Here is a 20,197-nt window from a genome sequence, read left to right as displayed (position 1 = left end):
CCTGATGTCACAAGAACCGCATGAGAGCTGCACTAACACTGGAAAGGTAGGGTGGTGGAGGGGTTAAGTGTTTGGACTCTGAACCCTAAATGCCTGGGTTTAAATCTTGGGTCTACAGTTACTTGAACTCCCTGTGCCATAATTTGTGCCATTTGTAAAATGGACTTAGAGTGACACATCTCCTGAAGTCGTATGGATGAGATGAGATCATTATGCTGGGCACATAAAGTGGTCAACAACATTTTCATCTACTGGTGCAGCTCTACTTTAGAAATAATACATACATGCACACACACACACACGAAGTATGACACTCATTTATATGTGTGTGTACATTTCTACAAACATGGGTATAAAACAAAATGTTCAGGATGTGGTAGGTGGGGAAAAGAATAAATGACTGTTTATTTTCCTATTTGTGCTAGTGAATGCATTTAAAGTAAAAAAAATTTATATCTGAGAATGAAAACAATGTCTCATTTAAAATTGGGGAGGATCTTTTCTTTATTTGCAATCAGCTTCTGTTTCTGTGAAACAGCTGCTTTTGAAAAACAAATAGAAGAGCCTCTGTGGAAACAACATAAGATCCACCAGATACAAGAAAGAGGAAATTTAATTTCCATCTACTCCTTGATTCTTGGGAGTTTGATCAGACTTCTTTAGGCCGAGTGCCTGGGCCTCTACGTAGAGATCTGGAACACAGATCTGTTTGCACAGAGGCAAACAGGGGAAACTAGCAAATGACCCAGAGCCATGTGGGCTGATTTCAGGGCCGGGCACTCCTAGCCAGTGTCCCCCGTGGCTTCCAATCCTCAGCCCCTCCCTTCCCCAACCCGACCTGGGTAGCCCTGGACTGGCAGGTGCAGAGAGGGGGAGGGCGGTGGTGCAGGGGACAGTGTGGGGGGCAGGAAGGGGCTGGTGTTTTGTTTTCTCAGGGGTTTTTTTTTGGTCTATGTGCTTTGTCAAATGTGGTTGATTCATGGAAAAGGCTTGAAGTCAAACCGGCCCCTACTGGTTGGGGCTGTGTAAGCTGTGGCTGGGGTGCTGCATGATAAATTAAGGGCAGTTACACCACAGCCAACTTTGCTCACTTCCAAAAGGTCACAGCTAATGAAAGAAAAATCCATCTGCACACACGCATATGATTGCTGCCAAACATACTCTTATTCTGTGGGTGAGGGGTTCCCCTATTTTATACCAAGTTCATTCTAAGTAGCTGCTTCATGAGTTGCAAGTCATATGACCAGGACTGTTCAGACACTGTACCTTCAGTCCACTCTGATGACACTCTTCTGATGGACCAGCACACAGACTTCTTGTCACCCTAGGTAATCCTGACATCCCACCAATGATCTGCACTTTTTCATGGTGTCTGATTTACCGGGGCTCATACTTCCCGTCTAATTTTGTCAGTGTAGGCATGGTGACAGAAGACTGGGCACGTGAAGCTGTTAGCACAGGTAGAGTGTAGACAGGGTAATAAGGAGGGGCTTCCTTCCTCACAACAACACAGACATATGGAGGCCTTGAGTTCAACTGTGTAATTGAATGTCATGTACTGAATCATCTAAGTCCCTCTACAGGGACAAATGACTGGAGAGTCAAGCTGAGCATGGCTCAATAGAAGACATGCACAGGAGGTAAAAGTGTGCTGGGGGTTGAGCAGAGGAGGGCTGTGCAGCCACATGAGCACAAACAGCAAGCATCCCCACCCCGACCCAACCCAAGCACAGTACAGACAGGGTGCCCAGTCCTGGGATCCAATGTGTCCAGTGCCTGGGGAAAGAAAACTCTATTGCTGAGATTATGGATTAGGCTTCAACAGACGGAATTCACAGCATGTTCACACCATAGACTTCACTCCTCTTGGTCTGTTATCAAGAGCCAGTTTCTGGGTGAGCCTTGGCTTCCATGAACATGGACCACACGTTACTGGTTAAGTCCAGCATGTGTAGGAAAGAGTTCTCTCCCAGAGCAAATTATATACTGACATTCAACTCAGGCATCATCAGTGGGCTTGGTGTATATGGGGCTCCCCTCCTGAGACAGGATATTCTAAACTGTGACCACACCACTGAGTTCCTGAGGTTTAGTCCAAAGGCCATAATTTTCAGACCCTCCTCAACTCTTTTTGGTTAAGAAACTCTTTCTGGTTAAAATTCAGCCTCCTAAGTCCCTCCTGGTGGCACTTCTGTCATTTGGTGCATTCCCAGAACAAACACAGAGGAAGCTGATCTGACCTGCACAAATGCACATTTGACCTTGTCATTACATTCTGTAGTTATTTCTTCAGGAAATATCTCTGACAAAATAATACTTGTTTTCCATTATGTACATTTTCCTTCTAAAAATCAGAAAAAAAATCTTAATGTCTGAAAGTAGAAGAAAAGTAAATAATTATTATATTTCCATGAAATATATTGCATCCACTTACAATTATATTTACATAGTTTATTTATTTATTTTGAGAGAGATAGAAAAGGCGAGAGTGTGGAGGGACAGAGAGAGAGGGAGGGAGAGAATCCCAAGCAGGTTCTGTAAACATGAAACCCAACAGGGGGCTGGATCTTATGAACTGTGAGGTCATGACCTTAGCCAAAATCACAAGTCAGACACTGAACCGACTGAGCCACCCAGAAGCTATATATATATATATATATATAGAGAGAGAGAGAGAGAGAGAGAGAGAGAGAGAGAGAGAGAGTGTTTATGGTAGCACAGAAAATGCTCATGCTATCAAATGAAAGCAAATATGTAATGAAAAATCCGTATGTCCCAGAGGATGATATTTATAAAAATAAAAACCTAAATACATATGCACAAATCAGAAAGACAAGAAGAATATAATCGGGTGACTTCAATCATTTCTGGATATTCCAAAATTTCTACAACAGACTGTAAAATTTTTACATTATAATTTTTTAATATACATAATATCGGCAGTATGGCCACAATTCTGTGACATTACAAACACCAAACTGTCAGGATACAAACTAAACTTTAAACCATGATATGGCCGCAGAGTTTGAAGGATGGGTTCTCTATGTGCAGTTTTACAAAAAGCATGTATTCCTCTCACAAGCAGGGAAGGGAAAGAAAAAAGGATGTGGGAAGACCGAGGGAGCGGGTTAGGGACAGAGCGTCCTCACAGGCAGAGGAAGCAGCCTGCCTCACAGTTGCTTTCCTCTTGTCAGATAACACACCTCAAATAGGACATTTTTTCTTCAGACAATGTCTGCTATGTGATAGCCAAGATCAAATCTGGTCCAGGAGAATGAATAGCAGAGAACATTATGAAAGATTGTGTCCCACATCTAAACCCCATAAATGTCACACCATTCAGGTGACATTTGTGGTGACATAAATAGATAAAGGTATCGCTGTTGGAAGGCTTCCCTTTCCAGCCTATTCCACTGCTGTAGACACACGGGGGCAGATGAAATGCCTTCCCACTTGGACAGGAGTCTAAGGAAGATGGTCTTACCACGTCTTCCTGTTTCTGGGCTTACTCTCCACCTGTCAAGTTAATGGTGTTTCACCATAAAGAGCTGACATGTCTTGGAATTATTTGGGTATCCTAAAAAAAGACAAACTTTTATTTAAAACACAATAATGTGTATGTTTTGCATAATTTAAAAGTGAATGTAAGCAAGGCCTTCTGGCCATGATCATCAAATCTTCTCCTTGAAAACCGACTACAAAAGTAAAATAGATCAAAACAAAACTAACCATTTCAATGATTGGGAAATGTCCAATTTCATGCAACAATCTGAGAGTTGTTTATGCTTGAAAAGTTGCAGAAGTCAGGGATCAGCAGTGGTGCTCTGGTCTAGAGTGAGTCCCATTCCTCGCCCACCTCCCAACACCCGGTTCCATGGACATGAAGGTTCTTCATAATGGGCATAGGTAGAGGTGCCATGAAAATACTCAGCAAAAAGTATAAAGTGGGAAGACTTGTCACGTAGCACATACGGTCTGTGTGCCCACTGCCCGAAGGATGAATGAGTTACTCAACACAGATAATGAAAACATTTGGCAGAGGATTGAAATCTTAATTAAGTTGCTTGAACACACTTGTTCTTGGCTACCAGTAAGCCATGTAGACACAGTGCGCTACGTAGGAATCTAGGCTGAAAAAGAAAATAATTAAAAGAAGAACACAGGAGAATCCAATCAGCCACATATCGCAGCGGATATAATATCGCAGATTTAACTCAAGGGACATTCTCAACATGGAAACGGTGATGAAAGCGAACTGGGGGCAAATGCACAGTCCAGCGCTGCTGTGATATATTTTCAACAAAACATTTTTCCAGAAAAAAAATAAGAAGACAGGCAAAGAACCAGAAAAGCGTAACTAATATTAGTAGGAAAATCCCACACAACTGAATACACACTGTCCTTGAGTGTGTCCGGTTACTTTCTTTAGCAAAGACTTCAAAGCCGCTATTACAAATGTGTTCAAAAATTATACAATACCATGTTTAAAGAATTAAACAGAAGTATGACAACAAAAAGTCCACAAATAGATATTCTAATGCAAACTACTTAAAATGCAAAAAAGAATAGATATTTTTAAAAATCTATAATAGAGAAGCTTTATACCTGAAGTGAAATATTCACTAGAGGGCTTCAAGAGAATATTCAGCTTGGCAGATCAAACAATCTCAATACAAAGGAACTTCTTCGTCTTGATAAAAGGCATCTGTGAAAACCCATAGCTGATGTCATACTTAATGTTGAAAGACTGAATGCTTTTCCCCAAAGACTGGGAACAATGCAGGGATGTCTGTTCTTGACGCTCCTATGCGGCGTGATACTAAAGGTTGTATATAGTGAAACAAGAAGAAAAGTGACGATGAAAGTAAAGGCCCACATGAATTAGCTGTGAGTGTGGGCTGCAGCACTGAGACGGGCTTCAAATCCTAACTCCTCCTCTGACTTTTCCAGTGACCTTGCACAGTGCCTCAAATTGTTCATCTCTGATAGGGATAATGAGACTCCCACCTCATCGAGTGGTTTGAGGAAGCCACAGGACAATGCAATTGTTATATTTGACATGGCGCTCCGGCGGGGCAGGGAGAGGGTGACCGAGGCAGCAAATGGCTGCAGAAACCAAAGCAGGGAATGCTGAAGGAAAGGTGGAGAAGACAGGAAGCGGTGCAATGAATGAGGTAAAGGAGGCAGAAATACAGAGGGTGGAAATGGCCTGGAGAAGGCAGGGATGTGAGGCCTAAGAAAGGGCCGAGTCCCCAGGGAGGCTCTGCTTTCTTCATGGGCAACAGCTCAGCTCAGAGAGAGCTGCACCCTCAGACACGGGGACCCGGGAGGAAGGCCGGGCTAGGGGATGACGGGTAAGAAGAGGAGCGGACCCTTCCCCTCGTCTGCCTGTCTTCTGAGATGCACATGGCCGGTCACACGGGGTCTGTGTCCCTGGGTTACACGTATTTTACACTCTGTGTCTCCCCACTGCTCCCACATCAAGATCACGTCTCGGTTATTTCCGTCTCCTACGTGCCTGCGCTGTGAGATGTCTGCTCAGCAGCGTTCTGACAGGAGAGGGAGGGAGGGCTGAGCTTTTGAATGATGGATGAAAACACAGACGATAATCACATTTTTGTTACCTGCTTCAGATTCAGGAGGAGAATAAAACTGACCATCAGAAAGACCTCCAGGTATGAGTGCCGCCCTCTCTGAAGCATCCTGAACTATCAGGAGTCCTGGAAAGGAAGAAATTCAGAGGCTGAGAGTGACGTCACGGTTCTGGTAGCTTCTCGGTGAGGTTAGGCACGATAAAATGGTGTCGTTGCTACGCTAAAAAAGAGAAAAACCCTTGCCAGAAAGAAAATCTTTCAAACAAAAAATAGGTTTTGTTACTACGCCATGAACCAGTGCTGTGAGGGCACATGGCAGCAGACTTAAAAACCTGCCTGTGACTCAGGGGATTCTTTGATTCAGTATTTAGGGCCTCTTTCCCTGGAGAACACTTTCCTCCCTGCAGAAATCACCATAATCAAAACCAAAGCACAAAGGAAAACAACCTGGTAGGTCATACAAATGGCCTCCAGTATTCACTTCGTTAGGGAAATAGCAAATGTAAGGCACAATAAGTGGAGAGACTTGTATAAATGTGGAAAGCGTCAGTAAGACGGGGAAGAAAGATTTATTATTTAAAAAGGTCCCGCCAGAAAAGGGAATTGAACAAACACAGAAAAGGGGAGGAACTGATGTGGAAGCTCAGGACGGGCGCCCGTGAGCACAGGGAGCATCGGCGGCGAGTCTCGTCCGGAGCTGAGCGAACACGAGAGAAGCTGGAGGAAGCCGCGGCCGAATCGCAGGTCCAGGTGTGAGCTCACTGCCTGCTCGTGACCGTGAGCGTACCCTCTGCTCCACGTTTTCATCGACGCCAGTTCTGCCCGGTTAGTGCCTTTGAACGTGGTGGCATCACACTCGCATTCAAGTGTCAGTCACATTAGCAGGACCAGTGACCCCCGGATGACATTCCCAGGGAAATGTGTCCTGAGGTGTTAGTGACAGGTGACAGCTGGCAGGCGCAGCAGGACAAGTGCCTGTCACTGGCGGTGGAGGGATTCATGCAGTGGCTGCAACCAGCGGCAGAAGGAGCAGCACAGAGGAGCAGTGAGCCTAGTGGACAGACGGAGGGACAGACACGGATCGACGGGAATGCGATGCCGTTTATATAGATGTAAAGACGCATTATTCACAAGCAATTCTCTGTAGATTTCACAAGTACATAGGACACCAAACATATCAGACAATTCTCACTTGTGCCTGAAGAAATGGAGATTTTACAAGAAGGAGCCGCTTACCTAAAACTCCCAAGCACACCGAGTACACAAGTGGAAAAAGAGGTCTCCTGCCTGGTATTTCTGGGCTCTTCCACTCACTAAACTGAGTCTTTCCTGTAAGAGAATTCACTTGCTGGGAATCCAGGGATTATAAAGTGTAGGACATACCTGCAATGGCCAGCAGGGGGTGCAAGAAGTCAGCGTAAGTAACAAGCAAAGTACCACCGTTTTTAAGCAGGAAGCACAATATTGAGAAAAAGAGGGAAGTATAACCACATCACATTTTGCATTCAAAGCAACAGCTCACTGAGGACAGAAATTAAGCCCCGAATCACAAACATCCAAGAAGTTTACTTAGAGCACAGGCCATGAGACCCTGGCCGACTCGAAGTTCTGGCTGTGCTCTTTCTCAGCTAGGCAAGCTCAAATACACCTCTGTCTCATCCGCAGAATGGGATGCGTAATACCCAAGGAATTGCAAGGAAGGAATGAATATGTGCAGTGTTTGACATTCAATAGGTTATTTGGTATTATTTAAGGGATCAATGATTGCCGTTATGACCTCCAAACTATTGGTCATCACAAAAAGCAAACTATTACTAATTCAGCAGTGCTAGAAGAATCTCTACTACGTTCAGGAGTCCAGCACTGTCACCCGAATGACTGCTCTTCAAGAATAGCTCATGCTCTTTGCTTACTGGCATGTGAGAGAAATTCTCGAGTTCTGAGACCTCTTTGGAATTTTCCTTATGGCCCTTTACTTTTTAGAGCTTAAAAGAAACTATATGTACACATGGAATTCTACTTATATGCAGTGGATGCTGTGATGGGTTTTGGACTCTGTTAGACTTGGGTTTGAGTCAAAGCTCCTTGACTGACTTGCATGACCCTGAGCAGGTGAAATGTCTTCAGACTCCAATTAGTTGATCTGTCAGATGTGGTTGTTAGAAGTACATTGATGTGTTATTACAAAGAACAAATGGTCATAAGAATTACATTATACTTAAGACAGCCTGATCGTATTTATTTACAAAGCAACCACCTTGGCCGGATCTCTTGCCCTTAGTGGATGATGTCTCCAGAGTAAGCATTACTATCCCCATTCACAGTGACTTTCCCAAGGACACACATCCTCCAAGTGGCAGGGCTTGGACTGAAGCTGTCATTCTGTCCTTGTCAATGTAATAAATCTTCACAGACTCAGAAGGTGTCATTCAGAGCTTTCAAATGTCCCTGTTGGGCAGCTCCATGCTGAGAAGGACCTCTCCCCTCAGCCACCGTGTGTCAGATCACAGCGTCAGCTTCCCAGAGAGCTGGGGCCCCCGGCTGGACCCCACGACTGGACCGCTCACCAGACAAGCGAGTCTGGAAGGCTGGCCACACGTGGAGGCGTCTGAACGGGCAGGTCCCTGAAGGCCGCGTGCACCTGGCAGCCACAGAGCCCGTGGGAAAGGCAGGCAGGATGTGGAGCTTTGGCTGAGGTTTCCGGGCTGCCCTCAACTCTTCTGGAAAGTGCCCTGGCCCAGCCCCGCCCCGGCACCAGCAAGGGATGGGGCTGGTTTCTGGGAAGCTGCGGGCACCCCGAGCAGCACCGGGCCGAGACCGTGAACTGGGCCCCAGTGAGGCTTCCTCACTCCCCCACTGTCAGCCCATTTTAGTCCAGTGTGTTTAGTAGTCATTTGCATGAAACAACATAGAGAAAGAGACCCATTTAGAGATCATGAAGTCATACCCCATTGTAATAATTCATGATAAAGAGATTATTTCTCACACTGTCACTAGGTAACACCTCATAACCAGCTGATAGAAATATAAGCACTCGTGTGCATGCGATGACCTTGTCCCCAAGGCAGCAGTGTTGGGGACAGTCTGTCACCGCCATCATTGTTCTGGTCACTTGATATGTGGCAGGTGCGATCATCAGGAGACACCCAAGGAGTAAACGTACATTTGTGAGCTTGGGCCCATCCTGCCCCCTTAGCACAGACCACAGGCCTGCATCCCACAGGCCCCAGGGGACAGAGAAGAGCAGAGAGAAGAAGGGACGATGGACAGAAGAGGCTCCTATGAAAAGGGCACTGAGAGGACAGGAAGTGGTCATCAGAAGACAGGGAAATGCACAGAATAAAGAAGAATTTCAAGTAGCTACTGTGACCATGGAAGGAGAGGTAGAGAGAGAGAGAGTGGAAAGTCAAGAAGAGAGAGAGAAATAGAAATAGAAACTAGGTAGTAGACAGAGAGGAACAGAGACAGAAACACAGAGACAGATAAGAGACATGTAGAGAGAAACAGAGAGAGAGGGAGAGAGATCAGGAGGAGACAGAGGAGAGATAGAGAGAAATAAAGAAGGAGGAGAGCCAGCTGGAAAGGGAGACATGGAGAAAGAAGCAGGGGGAAGGACAGCAACAGGAAATGAGAAAGGCGAAGAGCTGGACACGGCGAGGGAGACAGAGGGACGTCAGGAGGGGACAGGGACACGCAAGGGCAGCGGGAGCAGCGCCAGTGCGGGTGACGGAGCTGTGACCCCCCCCCCCCGGGTGACACGTGTCCGAATCCAGTGTCTCATGAGGGGCTGCAGGAGGGCGATTCCCTCCTTCTCCAGTTCTCTCTAATTTCTCCCGCACATACTGGTCCTGAACCCATGAAGTGAAGCTGTCGTTCGTTAGCTCTGTGCTGTCCTGAAACATAGTTTGTATGGAGACGGGCGCGTACGTGGTGACTGTACTATTGTGTTATTTCTGGTTTCAGTCATTTCTCACCTGAGCCCTGGTGTTCGTAGTAAGAATGGTGTTTGATCCCACAACATAGATCCTTTGAGTGTTTTTCTCAGTGGATATCTACAAAAGGAGTAACATTTAGAGAAATGAATTCAAGTTATAGATCACAGAGTTTTACTAATCATTAAAAATGGTGTATTTGTATTTTTCCCTTATACTGATAACTTGGTTACTAACATTATCAACATGAATTTAAAAATGTAAATATAAATGAATTATAATTGTCAGTAACAACACTAACAACATTGTCACTAACAACTAGGCCCAGAGGATGAAATTTGAGATTTTTCATTGTCTCCCTCTCTCTCCCTACTGACCAGGCACCTTGTGCTTCATGAATAAAATTTGGTTGCCAACAGTGGGCTCTTTCCAGTGCTGTAGCTCTCTCGTGCCCTTTAACATTTTGGTGCGGGAGACTTCTCTTGATACTTTTTGTTTAAGAATTCTCTTTCCACTCTAGCGTGATGGCAATTTTATACTTTCTTAATTTGAAAATGTGACACGTCTGTCCCAGCAGGGATTTTCCAGGACCGCAGACACTCACACTTGCCTGGGACAGTCTGCTCTCAGAGCTGTTCCTGTGACAGGCTTGTGTCCCCTGCACGTGGTCCCTGAGCAGAGGATGGTCAGCCACAGTCCCTGCCCTTCCTCACTCCCCAGCTTCTGTGATGACACCTTTTTTGATGACAGCCATTCTGACAGGTGTCAGGTGACATGTTATTGTCAGTTGGTTTGCATTTCCAAAAGTTTCAGATAAGCAACATGTAATTTTGCAACTTATTCCCACATATTGCAGAACACCTTCCACTCTCTTCCATTAATTCTGGCAACCCTATGTGAGTCTGCCTTTTTACCTAAGTAGCAACAAAAACTCTCTATGAAATTAATTTGCTATACACACGCACGCGTGCACACACACACACAGACACACACACACACACATCCATTTACCTTTGAGGAAAGCCAACCATACACCAACGTAACTGATCCTAATTTCTTGTAACAAAGCTTATTCTAAGATAATCAGATTTGCTCAGCTATTTAAAGGAGTCCACGTGAGGAATGTCCAAGGACCCTGACTGGTACCAATCTTGACCGAGAATATTAATGTGTGCCTCACAGAATTTTATTATTTTCAAAGTTTATAATTTGAGGTGAATGTTTGAAAGGGTTCTGGTCCCATGCCTGACATGCTGTGGCGCTCTGATGTAGTTATGGAGTTTGCAATGACAGGTGCACTCATTGAAGGGTGCTCACACTGATAGGTAGAATGGGGGCTCTACTCTTACCTCACCCGCTCATGGTCCTGTTAATATTGAATGAGTCATCTGAGTTTTGGGAGCTGTTTTCTCATCTTTATAAAATTTTTTGCATCATTTTTAAATTTTATTTTATTTATTTTGAGAGAGAGAGAGAGAGAGAGAGAGAGAGAGAGAGAGAGAGAATCCCAAGCGGGCTCCACACTGTCAGTGGAGAACCCAATGCAGGACTTGAACACGTGAACTGTGAGATCATGAACTAAGCTGAAATCAAGAGTCAGAGGCTTAGATGACTGAGCCACCCAGGAGCCCCCGTTTTCTCATTGTTAATGATGAGGATCAATGAGGCTTCAGGAATGAATACTTCCTTTTGCCAGGAAGGAAGACCTTCCTCTGCCCTTTGGTCTCTCTTGCTGGACTTGGAATCAAAGTGACAGAAGAAAATCAAATGTAGTAAGCATAAGTACAGGGAGCCCACACAAACACAAACATTCCAGAGACAGTGAGGCAACCGGAAGCTCATAGGAGCAAAGGAGAGGGGCAGGGTCTGAGGACACAAAGGGGCCAGGAGAGGGAAGGTGAGAGGAGCTGTTTGGAAGAAAAACTTGCCCAATCATGCAGGTAAGTTCCTTGGGCAAAGGGGAGTCTCTCTTGATAGCTTTCTGTCTGGCACAGGCTCCCCTTTCCAGTGTAAATTTGGAGATTTGAAGGGAAGGCAGAGAGCTTTGCCCATATCTGCTGGGTTTTATGACTTTTAACTCCAAATAACCTTCATGCCAAAGTGGCCCATTGCGGGGCAGCCTGCCCTGGGCCCCTACACTTTTCATCCTTAAGTGTCTCAGCTTCTGTGATTCCAGCAAAGTGGGACTCTCCAGCACGCTGCTTGGGACTTGGTTTTAAAAACGGGTCACTCGTCTAAAAAAAGACAGATAATTTTTAAAAATTCTAATCAACACCCAGAGTTACAGAGATAGAAGTTTAAGATAAAAGAAAATATGTTTTATCCACAGTTCTATTAACAACATATGTCAATGCCTTTCCTGTTTTGGGTTTTCCCGGCTTGCCCCGTTCACCGAAGGTTGACGTCATGTCTGCATCCATTTATTCCACGTGACCAAGGGAAGCGGTCACACTGGACGAGATCTCAGACTCTCTGCTGGGCGGAGGGGAGCTGCCCCAGGTGAGGCGAGCACGCCAGCCTCTCAGAGGTTAACCGAGCAGGTCCAAGCTTCAGCACCTGGCCCTCTGCACAGGGTCTGCCTGAGTCCACACCTGCTGTGACCCAGCCGCCTCTCCCCTGGGACTGAGGTCTGGGGCCATCAGAGCAGCTTCATTCAGGCAGCAGCGGGATGACCTGGGGGGACAGGACGTCCTGCTCCCTCAAGTGCAGTGTAATTTCTCTCTTCCTGGAGTCAGTGGGGTCCTGATCAGAACCCTCCACTCTCCACATAAGGGTGGCTACTCTTTCTCTCCTGCTGAAGAGTTTTCCCTATTATTTCTTTAAACATGAGCATCTTTTAAGAAATATGACCTTTAATGCCACTTAGAGAAGAGGAGGGACGCCCCTCAGCAGGAAGAGAAGTAGAGGAAAGGTGAACAATGGTCACCTGCTGATATACATCTCCAGGCCCAGGATGGAGCCGCTCCTGCCCAGGGTCCCAGGTCAGCAAGCAGGACAACACCTCACCAACTGAATGCTACATGTCCCTGTCAATGCTGCCCTTGACCAGAAACAGTATATCCCAGCCAGCTGGTCCCAATAACCAAGAATCTATAAGGACTTCCCTGTTCTAAATAGGATCAGATATACAACCCCAGCCAATCAGCCTGAGCCAAAAGCTCTCTCCTTATTCCCTCAGTGACCTGCTAGCCTTGTAGGGAGATCCCTGACCCCCACCTAATCCTGCCTGTTCCCCCTTGGCTGCTTCTAAGGCTCTATAAACTCCCTCTTGCCCAAATCCCTGGAGAACTGTGTTCGCTGCTTGTGAGGCACTGAACGCCCCAACCCGTGGATGTTCTCTTTTGAGTAAAGGACATCATGCTCTACAGGCCAAATTGTTTTAATTCTGTCATTTAACACACCCAAGGGAGTATTTGGCCTGAGGTTTGGGACAGACTTCATTACACACTAAGGCTGGTCATTGCCAGCAGGAGTTGAGCTTTTTAATTTGAACAGTATTTGAAAGAAAATGTTAACAGTAATTGAGAGAAACAGAGTTTTGAATGCTGACAAGGTGAAAAAAAATTGTATTCATAAAACAATAGATAGTTGTGGATATTCTCCCCCAAAGTAAGATTCTCTTATTGGTGAAAATCTAGAAAACAGAGAAAGTAGGAAGAAAAGAGTGTACCGGATTTCTCACCACACTGCTCACCTTCTATCCTGAGACACATTTTACTTGTTTTTCTGTGCAGAGGCCACTCCATTGTCACTCTCTTTTCCACTTAACACTTTAGCATAGCTGCCCTAGATATCTGCTGAGGGTCTGAATGATGGCCTGGAATATTCTTTTGGCAGAATGGTCTAGTCAACACCTCACCAACTCAGCACAACCTCAGAGCCTGCATTTTGGGACACCTGAGCCTTGAATCCTGGTTATAACTCAGCATGTCTGCCTTCCAGTTTTTACCAGGGGGAGGAGCACAGGAGCTGGGTCTGGAAGTGGGTGCTGAAGGGTCCAAGCCTCCCTGGCCCAGCCAACTCCCCTTCCTGGCTGTCCCCACTGCCCTCTCCCTCCAGGCTGTCAGGCTATAATTAGAATAGCTAATTATCGTAACTATACCCAGGAGGCAAAATTGAAAAAGAACCTTCCTTTCAGTTGGAAGTCGATGTTACCTTTTTTTCTCAAAATTTCATTTCTGATGCATTCCTCAGCTCACAAGTCCCTGCCTTTACCATTTCTGAGGGTCTAACACTAGAAATGCAGGACCTGGTCCCGCCTCTGACCTGCACTGTCCCTGCTCTCTTGGCCCCTCCCTCCCTGCCTCCTCTCCTTTTTCTCACCAGTGTCTGCTGGCACCACCTGGAAAAAGCAGCTCAGACCCTGTCTTGCCCTCTGCCATGCACCCAGGTGGTCTCCTCCCAGCAGGTGCAATGGTGAGGTCACTCTGGTCTTCTGTGCACCTCACAGGATTAGGAGCCATGCTGGGTCCCCTTGCCTTTCTGGGCGCCTTCCTGTTTCTGGGTAAGTCCCAACTCCTTCTTCGTGCCAGGTGTCGGGGCGCTCCCTGAGGCTCTGGCCTCCCTGGCCTCATCATGATCCCCCTTGCAGGCGGCCTGGCGGAAACCAGACTGGAGCAGCCGGCCTTGATCATGAAGCGAACCGGCAGCTCAGCCATCCTATCGTGCAGGGCGAGAACCAAGGTCAGCTACATCCACTGGTACCGCCACCAGGAGGGCAAGGCTGTTCAGAGGCTCCTCATAGTGGCACTGTACAGATCATATGTACAAACGGATTCGATCCTGAAAGGGGACAAGGTCACGGCCAAGAGGGGCACGGATGGCAGCAGCTGTAACCTGTTGCTGCAGAAGCTGGAGAAGAGTGACGAGGGTGTGTATTACTGTGCTGCCTGGGAAGGGCACAGCCCCACACGCCTTCCTCGTTCCTGTACAAAAAGGTCTCTGACTCTCAGAGCCCCCTGGGACTAGGACCTTCCACTGCCTCTAGGTTCCTGGGGTTGCCCTGGGGTCAGCCCTCAGCACCCCTGACTCTCCTGGAGGCCCTTTCACATAACCCATGAGGCTAGGGAGCCCTGGCTCACAGGCTGGTGCAGACCCAGGGGGCTGTCCCATCTGGAGGCTCTTTTCAAAGACCGTCCAGAACGGAGCTTCTGAAGCATCTGGAGCAGGATCTGAGCTGCTCAAGGCAGCAGCCACGAGCACCAGGCACCAGCCCCATGTGACTACTGAGCACTTGAAATGTAGCCAGTGCATTAGTCCACGCCGCGATGGGCTGCTTGTGTAGCGTACAAGTCATATTCTGGAGACTATAAAGAGAAGATAAATTCTCTTTAATGATTTCTATATTGATTGCATATTGAAATAATATTTAGGACCTTGGCCTAAATAAAAATAGTTTTACTTGTTCTTTTAACCTTCCTTTAAGGCAGCGGCTAGAACATTTTTAATTTGTCTCTAATTGGTAACTTACATTTATTTCTATTGAACAGAGCTGTGACAGATGGCCATTTAAGATTCTGACCACATCCCCTGAAGAATGCAAGAATAAAATATCGTGCAAATAATTTCAAGGCCGAGAGATTCTCTGGGGATTCCACACAAAATGGGTGCAAGTCGAGACTGGAAGGCAGCCCCTGACTCCAGTTTCTAAGTTGCCACCCCGCCCACCGCTGGTTCCTGTGCAGAGAGAGACTCCTTGATCAGAAGCCCAGGAAACAGTGTGGCTAACTTCGCAGCACCCTCACCCATGCCTGGCGCTCACTCTCCTGCGGGGGAAATGATCCTCAGGGCAGGTGCATGCATCAGCACTGGACGAGACCCCGGGCCCTCCGCCTTCCCCTTCTTGAAAGTGACTCCATATGGGATTTTGGTGGACCTTCCTGGACCTTTGCTCTCTACTGATAAAATGAGGTGCTATATCTTCCAAAATTATGCTAATTATGTATTAAGGCAAAATGATACAAATACGATGTCACTATGTTCACTACCTTTTTGTAAATTTGGTCAACCTTTTAGAAAACCCTCTGCTTCTCTATATGGGGAAGAAAAACGTTCTTCCTGGAGGTCTAAGCTGAATTAAACCCATTTTCAATTGAACATTCAAAGTTCAATGACGGCTTAATTGCATTGGTAAAAATGATTACTGAAAGTCTAAATGATCTAAAGGAAATTGGTCCCTCAGATTCACTAACTCCCTGAGCTTCTGTTTTTGCAGTGGGGGATTTATATTTAAGACATACTTGCTTTTCAAAAAGCCCAACACCCCCACCCTCTACTGAGGGCCTGGGTCATAGCTAAGATCTCCAGCATGTGCAGGAAGGAGTGGGGGTAGAGAAACTTAGCTGTGCTCTGTTTTGGGGGATATCCCTTCATTTGTCTTCCCCATTATCCTAATAAAATCAATCCCATGCCTCTTGTATCCTCTCAGTGCCTGACTCTGTGCCACAGAAGAGTGACTCTGTCATCTGACCATTACAGTTTCGTGAGAGAGAAATTAGCTAAATATGAGGACACTCTCATGAGACGGCATCCCAATTCAATGTAAATCTCACTTTTCAACATGGTTCTATATATCCTGCTTTTGAGTTGCAGCCTGGAAGGACAGTGGCCCTGTGCATGGAGAAACCACCGTATTGCCAGGGGATAAGTCCCACATTACAGTCATTTCCTCCTCCTGCATTTTGGCTAAGGTGAGCGTCACCAAGAACACTTTGGCTACACACCCAGAAGGTCAACCAGCCCTCCTGTCTTAAGTAAATTTTTACCAATGAAATGTTTGTTTAAATGACTAATTCATAAAATCACTGAAAGCATCTTATTAAAATGTGCAGAACCAACTACAGTGACAGCTCTCTTAATGTCTGTTGAGGTGGGATTGATACTTGACCATTATTGAGGGGCCCACATTATCTCTTGCCAGAGGATTTTGCATAGATACATGCTGGAAATGTCCTGATGATTTAGACTCAACTCGTCGCTTTCTCTCTGGCATGAGTGAGACTTTAAATAACAGAACCAACATTATGTTATCAAGTAAGTGCCGAGTGAAGTCTAAGAACATCTTCAGAATCATGATTCTCATACATACATTATCCATTAACAGCTGCCCATATACATACCACTGTGGGAAAAGGGATGTCTGTTATGTCAGAGTCGCCTTGTGAAAATCGTAATTGTAAAAATTTCCAGGCACCTGGAAAGCCACGCTGACTGTTTCAGGTTGGGTGTTCTCTATGTTCAGCCCCGAGAACAGGTTTAGGGACGCAACCTGGGGCAGAGAGGAGTGCCCAACTTGGTAGACGTCACCTCTGCACATTGGGATCAGGATAGTTTTTTCCATGTCACTTCCGCGTTCCCCAACTTGTCTCATAAAAACCTTGTATTGCTTGTAAATTTTCTTTTAAATTTATTTTAAAAGGAATTCACATGTTTCATAATATTAAAAATCTCGGCATATTACTGAGCACTTAGAGACAACAGGTGAAATGTGATGGTTAGAAAGACCTGTGGTTGGCTCTGTCTTAATTACTTTTCTCCCCTACTTTTCTCCCCTCTTCTCAAACAACCTTTGCTTCTTTTACAAAAGAACACCTTGTTTTTTCTCCTGAGTTCCGTTCACTCTGTCTGCCAAGTTAGAGAAAACTTTAATGCTAAAGAGCTCAGAGTAGCTTCTTGGGCTGAGTGTGTCTTTTCCGTCATGTAGGACAGACACCAAGTAGTACAGAGAGTGCACAAATAGTCTTTTTATTAACACTGTACCGAAACTTCCTAGATTTCTTTACATCTTATGGTCCAGATGCAGAGACAAGAATGAGATCACCCCAAGCACAGCGTGATGGACAGAACTGTGATTTCATTCAGTGAGATAGTCTGGCACTTTCATTGCCTTAAAAGATGATCCACCAACTTCCATGGAAGGTTGCTAGAAATCAGGTTCACATGATCTTCACCTGGAGACTGAGAAGAAGATAGACTTCCAAGTAAGACTCTGTGTGTTCTCTTCTTTGGGGGCACTGATGTCTCTCCCGGTCAAAGGACAGGAGTGGGTGTTGAGGGGCATAAAGGGAGGATTTTGCTGATTGCCTTCTGTTTCCCTCTCAGTATTCGTTCTCCTCTTTTCTCTACCCTGCTCTGTACTCCAGGAAGCTAATGCCTATGGATTACACTAATGGATATCTTTGTTTTGATTTCCATTGAATGGTGGCCAATGAGAGTTGAAGTTCAAAGGAGCCATGACCTTGTCACTTGACAAAAACATTCATTCCTTGGGTGCTAGATTTCTAGGCCTCTAATTCCCTGGCTTGGAACTAGAAACAAATTCTTCAGGTGAATTAATTGGTATAAAAGGGAATGGCCATTCCCACCTGTATCTCTTGGTTCCTGAACATAAAGCTCTGTCCTGGGCTAGATGACCCTATATGTTGGGCCCAGGGGAGAATGCAGCCAACCCAAAGCCACCTGTCAGGGAGGGAACCCTGAGCTCACTCTGCTCCCAACTCCCAGCCTCCTGCTGATGCTTCCATTGACTGCTTCCAAGCAGCAACCAGAGAATAAGGAAAACCATAGACGCAGTTCATGGGGGGCTCCCTTGTAATGATCAGGGCAAGGTAAAAAGAGGTGGACAGCCCACCTGGAGGAGCAAAATGAAGAAATGAAGCAAATGGTCAGTTAAGTGGGTTATGGTTTCCACCAAATAATTAAAACAATTTGGGGAGTATGGGGAAGATTATATCTAGTTTATTTCATTTCAGTTTCCACAAAGCCACCAAGGACGCATTGCTAACAGAACAGGGCATGCCCTGTTTCTTGGGTGACAAAACAGAAAATTGGACAAGTGTTGACAGATTATCATTAAATTCTGTGCTCTTCTGGCTGATGAGCTTAGTAGAGAGCAGCATGTACTTTATGTAAGACTCTTGTTCTCTGGTTAAATCAGAACTTCTCAGGTTTTTGTCTACTTATGAAGTAAGACGTCATCAACTAAGTAGAATAAAACAAATAACTTAAAGAGATCTATGTGTAGATGAATTATTATGGTGATTTATGAACCAATATTATGATGAATCCAATACTGTGTTCTTGATGGTCTTTAATACAATAAACATGCGTACAGTAGTGAAAAAATCCCAACTCTTATTAAAAAAGACAAAAGATGGGCATTTGGGTGGCTCTATCGGTTAAGCACCTGACTCTTGATTTTGGCTCACATCACGATCACAGTCTGTGAGTTCGAGCCCTGTGTCGGCTCTGCACTGACATTGTGGAACCTGCTTGGAATTCTCTCTCTCTCTTCCTTTCTCTCTGCTCCTTCCCCTTTCTCTCTCTCTCTCTCTCTCTGTCAAAATAAATAAATAAACTTAAAAAATACATAAACGAGACAAGAGAAATGTCTGCCACTTTCATAATGTCAAGTAAAATCCAGCCTCTCACTTTACACAGTTTGCTATGCAATGTCTCTGTATCGGAGAAAAGAGAAAAGAGAATGTGATGGTTATCAATTTTACCTCACGTATAACACCAACTGTGCCCAAAATGTCTGGTTTGACATAATTACATATTAACTTGGATTCCTATTTAGAGACTGTGTATGTTGAAATGGTCTGGTTCTCTCAGAGAGAAGCAAAATGGCCAGAGATATTCAGTAACTGTGAAAAACTCAAGCTGTGGGTGCCGGCAATGATCAAAAGGCAACTCGTGTCCATTTACCTCCATTGGCTGCCAGATAATGTGTGAAGTTGATCAGAATATAAAGTGAAATGAAACGAGAAGAATACAAGACACTATGCATATTGCACCTGTAACTTATCATTGTAATGTAGTCCACAAAATAACATTTACATTCATATATCTGTAAAGGAGAAACCTAGAACTTCACACCCCATAATGGAAAGAGCTGCTGGTCTTTGTGATATGCTCATGGGCATTTTTATCTTCATATTTATCCTTTTTCTCCAAGTTTCCTCAAAGAAGATCTTTTCCACACGTTCTATGTAGCAGCCCTGTGACTTTCCTAGAGTCACATGTCACTCCTCTGTACCTCACTTTCCTGATCTATGAAATGAAAACTGCAAACATCCATACCATGTGATTGCTGGGAAGATGTAAAAGGTGAAGAATGTTTAGAAAATAAGCCCGACAAATAAAGAATGCTCACTACATATTTGCTCTTCTGAAAGTTAATATTTATTAAACATGTAATATTTTTAAAATATTATGCTGAGAAAGAGTACTCATAAAACGGCCCCTGCCAAGTAGAAACCATTCCCATTTCCACAGAAGTCAAGATGCTTCCGGGGGGTCTGGGTTGCTCAGTTGGTTAAGCGTTTGACTTCGACTCAGGTCATGATCTCGCAGTTCATGGGTTCAAGCCCCACGTTGGGCTCTGTGCTGACAGCTCAGAGCCTGGAGCCTACTTCAGATTCTGTGTCTCCCTTCCTCTTTGCCCCTCCCCTGCTCTGTCTCTCTCTCTCTCTCTTTCTCTCAAAAATAAATAAACATTAAAAAGTTTTTCAAAAAGTTGCCTCCATGGTCCCTTCACATTCATGCCAAACAGTCCTGCAGAGACCACCACCCTATTTTGAGGTGGGCAGAGCAAACATAAGGCCAAAAACATGGTGACCTCAGGCCCTGCAAGTCTGAAGCCAGCACCACAGGGCCAACAACCACCTCATC

General features: G+C 45.3%; 1 long non-coding RNA gene across 1 annotated transcript; it reads left to right on the top strand.

Annotated features, from left to right (window-relative positions):
- The first annotated feature begins 13,645 nt into the window (after positions 1–13,645).
- On the top strand, positions 13,646–16,965 carry LOC145715295 (uncharacterized). The gene is made up of 3 exons (XR_014137286.1): positions 13,646–14,030; positions 14,118–14,209; positions 15,016–16,965. It is a non-coding gene; the product is annotated as an uncharacterized LOC145715295 (long non-coding RNA).
- The last annotated feature ends 3,232 nt before the right edge of the window (positions 16,966–20,197 follow it).

Source organism: Panthera onca, chromosome A2 (genome assembly GCF_046562875.1).
Source record: "Panthera onca isolate mPanOnc1 chromosome A2, mPanOnc1 haplotype 2, whole genome shotgun sequence".
Taxonomy (NCBI): Eukaryota; Metazoa; Chordata; class Mammalia; order Carnivora; family Felidae; genus Panthera; species Panthera onca.
This window is presented reverse-complemented; position numbering and strand designations above follow the sequence as displayed.